Source organism: Bombina bombina, chromosome 5 (assembly GCF_027579735.1).
Source record: "Bombina bombina isolate aBomBom1 chromosome 5, aBomBom1.pri, whole genome shotgun sequence".
Classification (NCBI taxonomy): domain Eukaryota; kingdom Metazoa; phylum Chordata; class Amphibia; order Anura; family Bombinatoridae; genus Bombina; species Bombina bombina.
Window position 1 is genome coordinate 919212018 of NC_069503.1, and position 12531 is coordinate 919224548.

Here is a 12531-nt window from a genome sequence, read left to right on the forward strand (position 1 = left end):
TTAAATATAATTTTATTCTAACGAAATAAATTAACTCTTATTAAATAAATTATTCCTATTTAAAGCTAAATACTTACCTGTAAAATAAATCCTAATATAGCTACAATATAAATTATAATTACATTGTAGCTATTTTAGGATTAATATTTATTTTACAGGCAACTTTGTAATTATTTTAACCAGGTACAATAGCTATTAAATAGTTAAGAACTATTTAATAGTTACCTAGTTAAAATAATTACAAAATTACCTGTAAAATAAATCCTAACCTAAGTTACAATTAAACCTAACACTATACTATCATTAAATTAATTAAATAAAATACCTACAATTAAACCTAACACTACACTATCAATACATTAATTAAATACAATACCTACAAATAAATACATTTAAATAAACTAACTAAAGTACAAAAAATAAAAAAGAACTAAGTTACAAAAAAATAAAAAAATATTTACAAACATAAGAAAAATATTACAATTTTAAACTAATTACACCTACTCTAAGCCCCCTAATAAAATAACAAAGCCCCCCAAAATAAAAAAAATGCCCTACCCTATTCTAAATTACTAAAGTTCAAAGCTCTTTTACCTTACCAGCCCTGAACAGGGCCCTTTGCGGGGCATGCCCCAAGAAGTTCAGCTCTTTTGCCTGTAAAAAAAAACATACAATACCCCCCCCAACATTACAACCCACCACCCACATACCCCTAATCTAACCCAAACCCCCCTTAAATAAACCTAACACTAAGCCCCTGAAGATCTTCCTACCTTGTCTTCACCCTGCCAGGTTCACCGATCGGTCCAGAAGAGCTCCTCCGATGTCCTGATCCAAGCCCAAGCGGGGGGCTGAAGAGGTCCATGATCCGGCTGAAGTCTTCATCCAAGCGGGGCAGAAGAGGTCTTCCATCCGATTGAAGTCTTCATCCAAGCGGGATCTTCTATGGTCATCCATCCGGAGCGGAGCGGCAGGATCCTGAAGACCTCCGACGCGGAACATCCATCCTGGCCGACGACTGAACGACGAATGACGGTTCCTTTAAATGACGTCATCCAAGATGGCGTCCCTCGAATTCCGATTGGCTGATAGGATTCTATCAGCCAATCGGAATTAAGGTAGGAATATTCTGATTGGCTGATGGAATCAGCCAATCAGAATCAAGTTCAATCCGATTGGTTAGTTTATTTAAATGTATTTATTTGTAGGTATTGTATTTAATTAATGTATTGATAGTGTAGTGTTAGGTTTAATTGTAGGTAATTGTAGGTATTTTATTTAATTAATTTAATGATAGTATAGTGTTAGGTTTAATTGTAACTTAGGTTAGGATTTATTTTACAGGTAATTTTGTAATTATTTTAACTAGGTAACTATTAAATAGTTCTTAACTATTTAATAGCTATTGTACCTGGTTAAAATAATTACAAAGTTGCCTGTAAAATAAATATTAATCCTAAAATAGCTACAATGTAATTATAATTTATATTGTAGCTATATTAGGATTTATTTTACAGGTAAGTATTTAGCTTTAAATAGGAATAATTTATTTAATAAGAGTTAATTTATTTCGTTAGAATAAAATTATATTTAACTTAGGGGGGGTGTTAGTGTTAGGGTTAGACTTAGCTTTAGGGGTTAATACATTTATTAGAATAGCGGTGAGCTCCGGTCGGCAGATTAGGGGTTAATAAGTGTAGGCAGGTGGAGGCGACGTTGTGGGGGGCAGATTAGGGGTTAATAAATATAATATAGGGGTCGGCGGTGTTAGGGGCAGCAGATTAGGGGTACATAAGGATAATGTAAGTAGCGGCGGTTTACGGAGCGTCAGATTAGGGGTTAAAAATAAAATGCAGGTGTCAGCGATAGCGGGGACGGCAGATTAGGGGTTAATAAGTGAAAGGTTAGGGGTGTTTAGACTCGGGGTAGATGTTAGGGTGTTAGGTGCAGACTTAGGAGGTGTTTCCGCATAGCAAACAATGGGGCTGCGTTAAGAGCTGAACGCGGCTTTTTTGCAGGTGTTAGGTTTTTTTTCAGCTCAAACAGCCCCATTGTTTTCTATGGGGGAATCGTGCACGAGCACGTTTTTGAGGCTGGCCGCTTGCGTAAGCAACTCTGGTATTGAGAGTTGAAGCTACGTTAAAAATGCTCTACGCTCCTTTTTTGGAGCCTAACGCAGCCTTTATGTGGACTCTCAATACCAGAGTTATTTTTATGGTGCGGCCAGAAAAAAGCCGGCGTTAGCTACGCGGGTCCTTACCGACAAAACTCCAAATCTAGGCCTACGGGTATTAATTTAATTATAGCGTAGTGTTAGGTGTAATTTAACTTAGGCTAGGTTTTATTTTACAGGTAAATTTGGCTTTATTTTAACTAGGTAGCTATTAAATAGTTAATAACTATTTAATAACTATTCTACCTAGTTAAAATAAATACAACGTTGCCTGTAAAATAAAAATAAATCCTAAGCTATCTACAATGTAACTATTAGTTATATTGTAGCTATATTAGGGTTTATTTTATAGGTAAGTATTTAATTTTAAATAGGAATAATTTAGTTAATTGTAGTTATTTTATTTAGATTTATTTCAATTATATTTAAGTTAGGGGGGGTGTTAGGGTTAACTAAATTATTCCTTTAATTTCATATTCCTTTCCTGTTACATTTGACCTAAATTTGATAAGTTAGTATAAATAACCAGCCATTGCAATTAGCTGGTTATTGATACCGCAAGCTTGCCGAAGCAATTAGCGCTTAAAAAAATTAACCAGAGGTCAGACCTCCATTTTTTTTAAATGTGCCCCATCTGGCTCCAAAAAAATGTGTAGTTAATTTTAAAAATAAAAAAATTGTGGCATCTTGTTTTTTAAAAAAAATATAACTGCACTAGGCACTGAAAAATGCCTGTACATTGCGGTCTATGGGAACTGTGTGTTCCTGTAAATATATATGTTTATGTTTAATACATATATATTTATATGTTAATATGTGTATATATATCTATTAACACGTAAATATATATGTATATAAGCATATACATATATATTTATAATTGCTGCCCATCGCTTCGTTACTTACCCCCTTCACTACGCTAGGTCTCATGCCGTGTCTGAAGACATGAGAACGAGGCTCCCATTGGAGGCTATGGAAGTGTGCTCTCGTGAGCGCAATGCTTCCATGAAATGCAAATGCAAGGTCGCGTTCACATTGCACCTAATTCGTAATACCAGCGTACATTAGCGTACGCTGGTATTACTCAGTTGAACGCAAATATTGCTTTAGCGTAATCAGTATTTTGCGCTCAACTCGTAATCTGTCGCTATATGTCTAAATTTGTGCATAAAGATTATGCTTAACATGGTGTTATGATGGACAATCAAATATTACCAGGGGGTGTAATTTTGAGTTCATCAGCAAGTTTATTGCTAAATTTTTCCTCATACTCCAAAGGTTATTCCCTAAAATGTCACAATAAACTTTGCAAGCAAGTGCACCTAATATATTCAAAACCTCGCAGACATGGAGAGAAATCATACAAAATATTTGGGATATTTTTAGACTTTGTATTGTAATGTAGGAATCTGTGTTTCATATAAAGAACACTAAATAGCAACATATACATTTATTAAGATAAACTTTGTGTTTCTAAAAATTTTTTAACGACCAGGCTTCTTAGAATATCTTGCCTGAGTGGCAAGGTTTTGAATATCAGGCCCTTGAAGAGAAGTGTATCCATCTATCTCTCTATCTATTTATCTATCAATCTATTATTGATTCCGCAGAGCTGCCCATGGGTACAAGGATAAAAGTACAATGGAGAAACAATACAATAAAGAACAAAATTTTACAGACAAATACAGGGGGAATTGAGGGCCCTATTCCTGTGGAAACTAACAATCTAGATTGGTAGGAGGATGGGAAACAGGAGGTGGAGACTGCAAATGTGAGAATGATATTAGTGAGGAGATAGATGAGGCAAACTGTTAGGTAAGTGAAGTTGATTTGTTAATGAGTCGGGTGATAAGCTTCCCTGAACAAAGAGGTCTTTAGGGAACGTTTAAAGGAAGAGAGGTTAGGTGAAAATCTCACAGCTTGAGGAAGTGCGTTCCAAAGGGTTGGTGCCGCACGAGAGAAGTCCTGTAGTCTAGCATGAGAAGTGGTGATGGTAGAGGATGCAAGGAGCAGGTCATTGTTGGATCTTAGGGGGCGGGCTGGAGTATATTTGTTGATGAGTGAGGACAGGTAGGGTGGGGCAGCATTGGTGAGGGCTTTGTAGGTCAGGGTGAGAATTTTGAATTTAACTCTGCTGTGAATGGGGAGCCAGTGAAGGGACAGACATCGAGAGAGGTGGATTAGCCTGGCAGATGCATTTAGGATGGATTGAAGGGGAGAGAGACGAGAGAGGGGGAGGCCATTAGTAAGTTATTACAGTAGTCAAGTTGAGAAATTACCATGGAGTGGATTAGCTGTTTAGAGGTTTCAGCACTCAGAAACAGATGAATTTGAGAATATTGCGTAGGTGGTTGCGGCAGGATGAAGAGAGCAATTGGATGTGTGGAATGAAGGACAGATTTGAGTCGTGTGACTCCAAGGCAGCGGACCTGAGGTGATGGGGAGATAGTGGTGCCGCCAACAGTGATGGAAAAAATTAGAAACTGGAGTAGAGTTAGAGGGGGGGGGGGGTAGAAGTAGTTCAGTCTTGGACATGTTTGTTTTTAGGTGGTGATAGGCCATCCAGGAGGAAATGTCAGATAAGCAGCTGATGTGAGAATTGACAGAAGGAGAGATTGCAGGGGTGGAAAGGTAGATCTGGGTATCATCAGCATAGAGGTGATAGTTGAAGTCGTAGCTGTTGATAAGTTTACCCAGTGAAGAAGTGTACATAGAGAAGAGTAGAGGACCCAGGACAGAGCCTTGAGGTACTCCAACAGACAGAGGCAATAGAGAGGAGGAGTCACCAGCAAAAAAGACAGAGAAGGATCTGTTAGAGAGATAAGAGTGAATGCAGGAGAGGGCAGTGTCACAGAGCCCAAGAGAGCTAAGAGTCCGTAGGAGAAAGGGATGGTCAACCGTGTCAAAGGCAGCAGCGAGGTCAAGTAAGATGAGTATAGAGTAGTAGCCTTTGTTTTTAGCAGAAAGGAGATTGTTGGTAACCTTGGTGAGGGCAGTCTCAGTTGAGTGTTGGGGACAGAAGCCATATTGCAGGGGGTCGAGCAATGAATTAGAGGACAGGAAGTGGGTTTGCGATTGAAAACTAGTTTTTCAAGGATTTTTTAAGCTAGTGGGAGCAGTGATATGGGGCGGTAGTTTTCAGGAGAGTTAGGGTCAAGCAAGGGTTTTTTGAGGATGGAGGTGACCTTTGCATGCTTGAAGGAGGCAGGGAATGAGCCGGTAGAAAGGAATAGCTTGAATATGTGAGTAAGAGCCGGAGTGAGGGTGGGAGACAGAGAAGGTATTAGATGTGAAGGAATAGGGTCAAGTGGGCAGGTAGTGAGGTGTGAGGAAGACAATAGGGAAGCCACTTCACTCTCAGTGTTTGGGAGGAGGGTGCAGAGAGTGGCAGAGGGGGAGACTGGGAGAGAAGTTGGGAGATTGTAGGCTTGTGTTGGGATGTTTTTTTCGGATGGTAAGTGTCATATTGAAAAAGTAGTCAGCCAGGTCCTGAGCACTGAATGCAGATCAGGGGGGTGGTGCAGGCGGGTAGAGGAGAGAGTTGAAAATGGAGAAGAGTCTCTCTAATGCTTTGTTACAGAAAATGGAGAACTAATTCTATGAGGAACTTTTTTTCATACTACAGCGTGCACTAAAACTAAAGGGTTGTAGAAAAGGTGTATTAACTTTAATGCACCACATCTACTCCGGGCAGTAGAGGTCCTCCAGACGGGCAGAAGTCTTCATCCAGACGGCATCTTCTATCTTCATCCATCCGGCGTGGAGCGGGTCCATCTTCAAGACATCCGACGCGGAGAATCCTCCTCATCTGACAGCCGACGACTGAATGAAGGTTCCGTTAAGTGACGTCATCCAAGATGGCGTCCCTTCAATTCCGATTGGCTGATAGAATTCTATCAGACAATCGGAATTAAGGTAGAAAAAATCCTATTGGCTGATGCAATCAGCCAATAGGATTGAAGATCAATCTATTGGCTGATCCAATCAGTCAATAGGATTGAGCTTGCATTCTATTGGCTGTTCCAATCAGCCAATAGAATGTAAGCTCAATCCTATTGGCTGATTGCATCAGCCAATAGTATTTTTTCTTCCTTAAATCCCGTTTGGCTGATAGAATTCTATCAGCCAATCGGAATTGAAGGGACGCCATCTTGGATTCATTCATTCATCGGATGAAGAGGATGCTCCGCGTCGGATGTCTTGAAGATGGACCCGCTCTGCGCCGGATGGATGAAGATAGAAGATGCCGTCTGGATGAAGACTTTATCCCATCTGGAGGACCACTTCTGCCCGGTTGGGTAAAGACGTCTCACAGTAGGGTGATCTTCAGGGGGTTAGTGTTAGGTTTTTTTAAGGGGGGATTGGGTGGGTTTTAGAGTAGGGTTGGTTGTGTGGGTGGTGGGTTTTTATGTTGGGGGGGTATTTGTATTTTTTTTTACAGGTAAAAGAGCTGATTACTTTGGGCCAATGCCCCGCAAAAGGCCCTTTTAAGGGCTTTTTGTAATTTAGTGTAGGGTAGGGCTTTTTTTTATTTTGTGGGCCTTTTTTATTTTGTTTGGGGGGATTAGAGTAGGTGTAATTAGTTTAAAAATCTTGTAATTATTTTATTATTTTCTGTAATTTAGTGTTTTGTTTTTTTTGTACTTTAGATATTTTTTTTAAATTGTAATTAATTGTATTTAGTTTAGGTAATTAATTTAATTATAGTGTAGTGTTAGGTGTAATTGTAACTTAGGTTAGGTTTTATTTTACAGGTAAATTTGTATTTATTTTAACTAGGTAGTTATTAAATAGTTAATAACTATTTAATAACTATTGTACCTAGTTAAAATAAATACAAAGTTGCCTGTAAAATAAAAATAAACCTTAAGCTAGCTACAATGTAACTATTAGTTATATTGTAGCTATCTCAGGGTTTATTTTATAGGTAAGTATTTAGTTTTAAATAGGAATTATTTAGGTAATTGTAATTTTATTTAGATTTATTTAAATTATATTTAAGTTAGGGGGTGTTAGGGTTAGACTTAGGTTTAGGGGTTAATATGTTTATTATAGTGGCGGCGACGTTGTGGGCGGCAGATTAGGGGTTAATAAATATAATGTAGGGTTCGGCGATGTTGGGTGCAGCAGATTAGGGGTTCATAACTATAATGTAGGTGGCGGTGGTGTCCGGAGCGGCAGATTAGGATTTAATAATAAAATGCAGGTGTCGGCGGCAGGTTAGGGGTTAATAAGTGTAAGATTAGGGGTGTTTAGACTCGGGGTTCATGTTAGGGTGTTAGGTGTAGACATAAATGTATTTTCCCCATAGGAATCAATGGTACTGCGTTAAGAGCTTTACGCTGCTTTTTTGCAGGTGTTAGGTTTTTTTCAGCCGGCCCCCATTGATTCCTATGGGGAAATCGTGCACAAGCACGTTTAGTGAGCTCAACGCTACCGTAAGCAGCGCTGGTATTGAGGTGAGATGTGGAGTTAAATTTTGCTCTTCGCTCACTTTTTTGCGGTTAACGCCGGTTTTCTAAATCCCCGTAATACCAACGTTGTCTGTAAGTGAGCGGTGAGCATAAACTGCTCGTTAGTACCGCACCCCTGTTAACGCAAAACTCGTAATCTAGGTGACAGTTATTAGTTATTTTCTATACAGAATAAATACAAAAATAAAAATCCACTGCACAATGTTATAAATTAATTTTCAATATTCTGTAATTGAGGATATAAATAAATATACCCTTACAATTTCCAGAGTCTTTGTCTGGCTCCCTCCACATTTTCTTCTCAATAATTTTCTCTCACCCTGTAATGCCTTGTATAGATGGCTCCCTCTCCCTCAATCCTTCTCTCTCCTCACAGGCCCAATTTAAAATAATAGTGAACTTGCATTATTTAGACATGGCTCCAGAATGATATCTGAGCATTTGTTTGAAAAATAAAATGATTTAAAGGAAAGTCAAATTCAAACCTGTATGATTCAGATAGATCATTTCATTTTATGACACTTTTAAATTCACTTCTATTTTCAAATGTGCTTTGTTCTCTTGGTTACTCTTCCTGAAAAATAATATGCACATATCCTACACCAGTGGGAGCTAGCTGCTGATTGGTGCCTGCAAGAGAATAAAGCAAATTTGATAATAGAACTAAATTGGAAACATGATTAAAATTGTATGTTCTATCTGAATCACAAAAGAAAATGTTTGGGTTTCCTGTACCTTTTAAGTATGTCAAATGTTTAAACTGTAACAGAAATTGTGTAATTGTATGTATAGGGGTACACTGCATGCAAATTATATATGAATGTTACATATTGCAGTATATATCCATACATTTCCATATGCCTCATGGCTGCTATCCTTCTATCACACAGAATATTTACTCACTTATGCACAGTAAGAGCAAGGAGCATACTGTGCATTGGCAGAGGGAAGAATATATATCTGCCACGTAATGCTATATGATGCCACATAATGCTATATGATGCCACATAATGCTATATGATGCAACATAATGCTATATGATGTCACATAATGCTATATGATGTCACATAATGCTATATGATGCAACATAATGCTATATGATGTCACATAATGCTATATGATGCCACATAATGCTATATGATGTCACATAATGTTATATGATGTCACATAATGTTATATGATGCCACATAATGCTATATGATGTCACATAATGTTATATGATGCCACATAATGCTATATGATGCCACATAATGCTTGTCAGGTGGGCTTTATAACAACACCTGATAATTTTAACCAGCTAATAGCATCTAAAAGGTAAAAATGTTAATTATATACATTGTATTTTTCATTAAAGCATCCTTTTTTAAAAATGGTTTAGTAGATACAAACAAACAAAAACAGACTATATTGTACAGGTAACTAAACTACTATTGTATCCATTAATATGCAACTCTTTAGAAGCTGTATATTTAATTTACAAAATGCTGGCACATCTCCATCAAATCACATATTCCCAAGTAGCAAAACAAGATCCAAAAAGAAGAACAAAGTAAAAAAGAAACAGCAAAATGCAGTAGCAGCATCCCCTTTCATGATTATAACCACAATATCACTTCCTTAGAAGAGAAGGAAATATCAGAAAAAAAATGTTGTTTTGTCTTCTTAAAAATATTTGTAGCAAATACAATTATAAAACTGAGTTGCACACAGATCTGGTTCAAACTTACAAATTGGAAATAACATTTACTTACTTTTATGATCTTATTGTACAAAAATGTTGGGGAGTGGAGATTGTTTTACTTGAATGAGACTTTTTTTTTTAATTTTTAGATGTTCATATATAATTAAAGGGCCATTGTAGTCAAAAAATTACATGCTCAAATACATTGTGTATGTAATTTAAAGAGAAAGTAAAGTCAAAGTTAAACTACCATGATTCAGACAGAGCATGCAATTTCAAACAACTTTCCAATTTACTTCTGTGTTCTAATTTGCTTTGTTCTTTTGCTATAGTTTCCTGAAAAGCATACCAAGGGAGGCTCAGGGGCAGCAATTGATGACTGCACCTATATGCCTGATGTGTTTAACTATCTCCCAGTAGTAGTGTTTGCTACTACTTCAAAAAAAATACCAAGAGAATTAAACAAATTTAATAATAGAAGTAAAGTGGAAATTTGTTTAAAATTGCATGCTCTGTCTGAATCATGAAAGAAAAAAATTAGCATTTCATGTCCCTTTAATGCCGTCGTATGTGATTCTGGTTTTATTTTCTAAGCCAAAATGTAATGTTTTAGCTTCTATATTTGTCTCTCCCTGTGAACATCATGTTTAAAATGCTTGAGAGCATATTATTTTGCAAATAAAGCTCATTCTTGCTCTGTTTCATTTGAGTATGAATTTGTCTATTTCTTCATGGTTTAGCAATAAGACAAAACTATTTCTTTGATTTTTCTCTTTTCATTATATTTAAATGGATAGTCTAGTCAAAAATAAACTTTCAGGATTCAGATAGAGCATGCAATTTTGAGCAATTTTCTAATTTACTCCTATTATCAATTTTTCTTTGTTATCTTATCTTTGTTTGAAAAAGCAAGAATGTTAGCATAGGCGCTGGCCTATTTTTGGTTTAGAGCTTGGGCAGCACTTTATGATTGGTATACAAAAAATACACAATAAAAGTAGTTTAGCAACTCTTTAAGTGAGAAATATCCCAATAGTCTCCCAATAGATACAAATATCAAGTAGAAAGAGTGCGCTATAAAGCTAACGACACCTAAAAAGTGATAGTATATAACTTGTTAGTCTGGGTGTAATTGTGTAATATCAATATATGCACAACCTCACAAGCAATGAATAATAAAAGTAAATTTATTATATCTAAAATAATATCTATTAATCTCACAATGTAATTTCATATAAACATCATAGGGAAATGAAACTAGTAATACCTCTTAAACCTCTTATTAGTAATTAACTCTAAGGTGCACCAGATAAAATAATAATAATATTGAATACAAATATTGTGCATTAATAATACGCAGTTATATTACACAATCATAGTATACAGTTAAAAACAAACTGATGAATTTGACAACATATTGCATTATTGCATTTGGTAACAGGTAATTGTATAAGTACTGCCCCTTTATATTATATCTTCGTTTTATGTTTCCAAAACTTTTCGGAGGGTTATTTGTGGCTTTGAGACGAAGGATTACTCTTTAAATAAAATGTCCCAAATGGAAGGATATATATCGATATACGTTTAAGTTCTAATGACCAATGGTATTCTACTCACCGAAATCCGAAAACTTTTGTTATAGTGTGCTTTCTCTGACTTGACCCTTACACACGTACCTCTCATGTCAGTCTCGGCATCCACACTGCCGCTTCCCGGTTTCACTGGAGTAGTGGTCACGTGTTTAGTTCCAGTCCAATTGGGTGGTCAGATTATCGGCATATGCAGCAGAATAATCAGCAGTCAAATTGTTACAAAACTTTCTTTGGTGAAGCCTTCACAATGTTTCACTCAGAGCGCTCATGAGACTTGTACTTTACCAGGCATGGGTGAAGTATGAACAAAACGAATCCTTCCTTTGTTCCAAACGATTGATGTTTAGTATACAGCAAACTCCTTTTTCTTTTAGTGCAATACAGGGCAACTCATCTTTGTGATTGGTTACTAAAGGTAAAGCGCTACACAGGTGCTGAACCAAAAATGGGCCTGCTTTTAAGCTTACATTCAAAAATAGATAGCAAGAGAACAAAAAAAATTGATAATAGAAGTAAATTGGAAAGTTGATTAAAATTGCACGTTCTATCTGAATCATGAAAGTTTAATTTCTCTTGCAAGGTGTATCCAGTTCACGGATTCATCCTTACTTGTGGGATATTCTCATTCCCTACAGGAAGTGGCAATGAGAGCACACAGCAGAGCTGTCCATATAGCTCCCCCTCTGGCTCCACCCCCAGTCATTCTCTTTGCCGCTCTAACAGATAGGGCATCTCCACGGGAGGGTAAAGTGAATGTGGTGTTAGATTTGTAGTTTTATATCTTCAATCAAAAGTTTGTTATTTTTAAATAGTACCGGTTTGTGCTATTTACTCTCTGGCAGAAATGTGATGAAGAATTCTGCTGAGAGGAAAATGATTTTAGCATGTTGTAACTAAAATCCATTGCTGTTCCCACACAGGACTGAGGAGTACCAGAAAACTTCAGTTGGGGGGAACAGTTTGCAGGCTTAACTGCTTTGAGGTATGTTTCAGTCATCTTTTTTCTAGTCAAGACAAGATAATGCTAGAAGACTGACAAGATTCCCCATATGGGAAGGGTAAGCCATGTTCTGAGACTTAGTATAGAACTAGAGGCTTATTTAAGAGGGCTCAATAGACTGGTTAACTCTTTTGCAGGGCAATCGATTATTTTATTTAACAAAATACTCTTTATTGACACTTTTAAAGCACTTTTGGTGTGTTTATTTGGGGTTTTATTCCACATGGCATTATTTTTAGTCACCTAAATTGGGTTCTGAAGGCCCCACAACTCTGCAGTGGAGTGGGAGGGGCCTAATTTTGCGCCTCAGTTGCGCAGTTTATTCTGACAGATTTCTTTGCATGCTGCTTCACATGGGTCCAGAGACTGCTTGAGGACTTCAGGAGGCTTGCTTTTCTCAATTCCAATCCTTAAGGGAAGGTAGGGCCACAGCAGGCTGCTGTGGCAAGGTGCTGTAGTTTATTAACTGGTTGTTTGCTTTAGGCGGCTCCGGTTTGGGCATTAAAGGGTTAATCAGGCTGAAACTTGCTGTGCAATCATATCGAAGCATTAGGCACATACTGTAAAAATTTCAAGAGATTTGGTTCATTTTTCACTGTTTTTTAAAATTG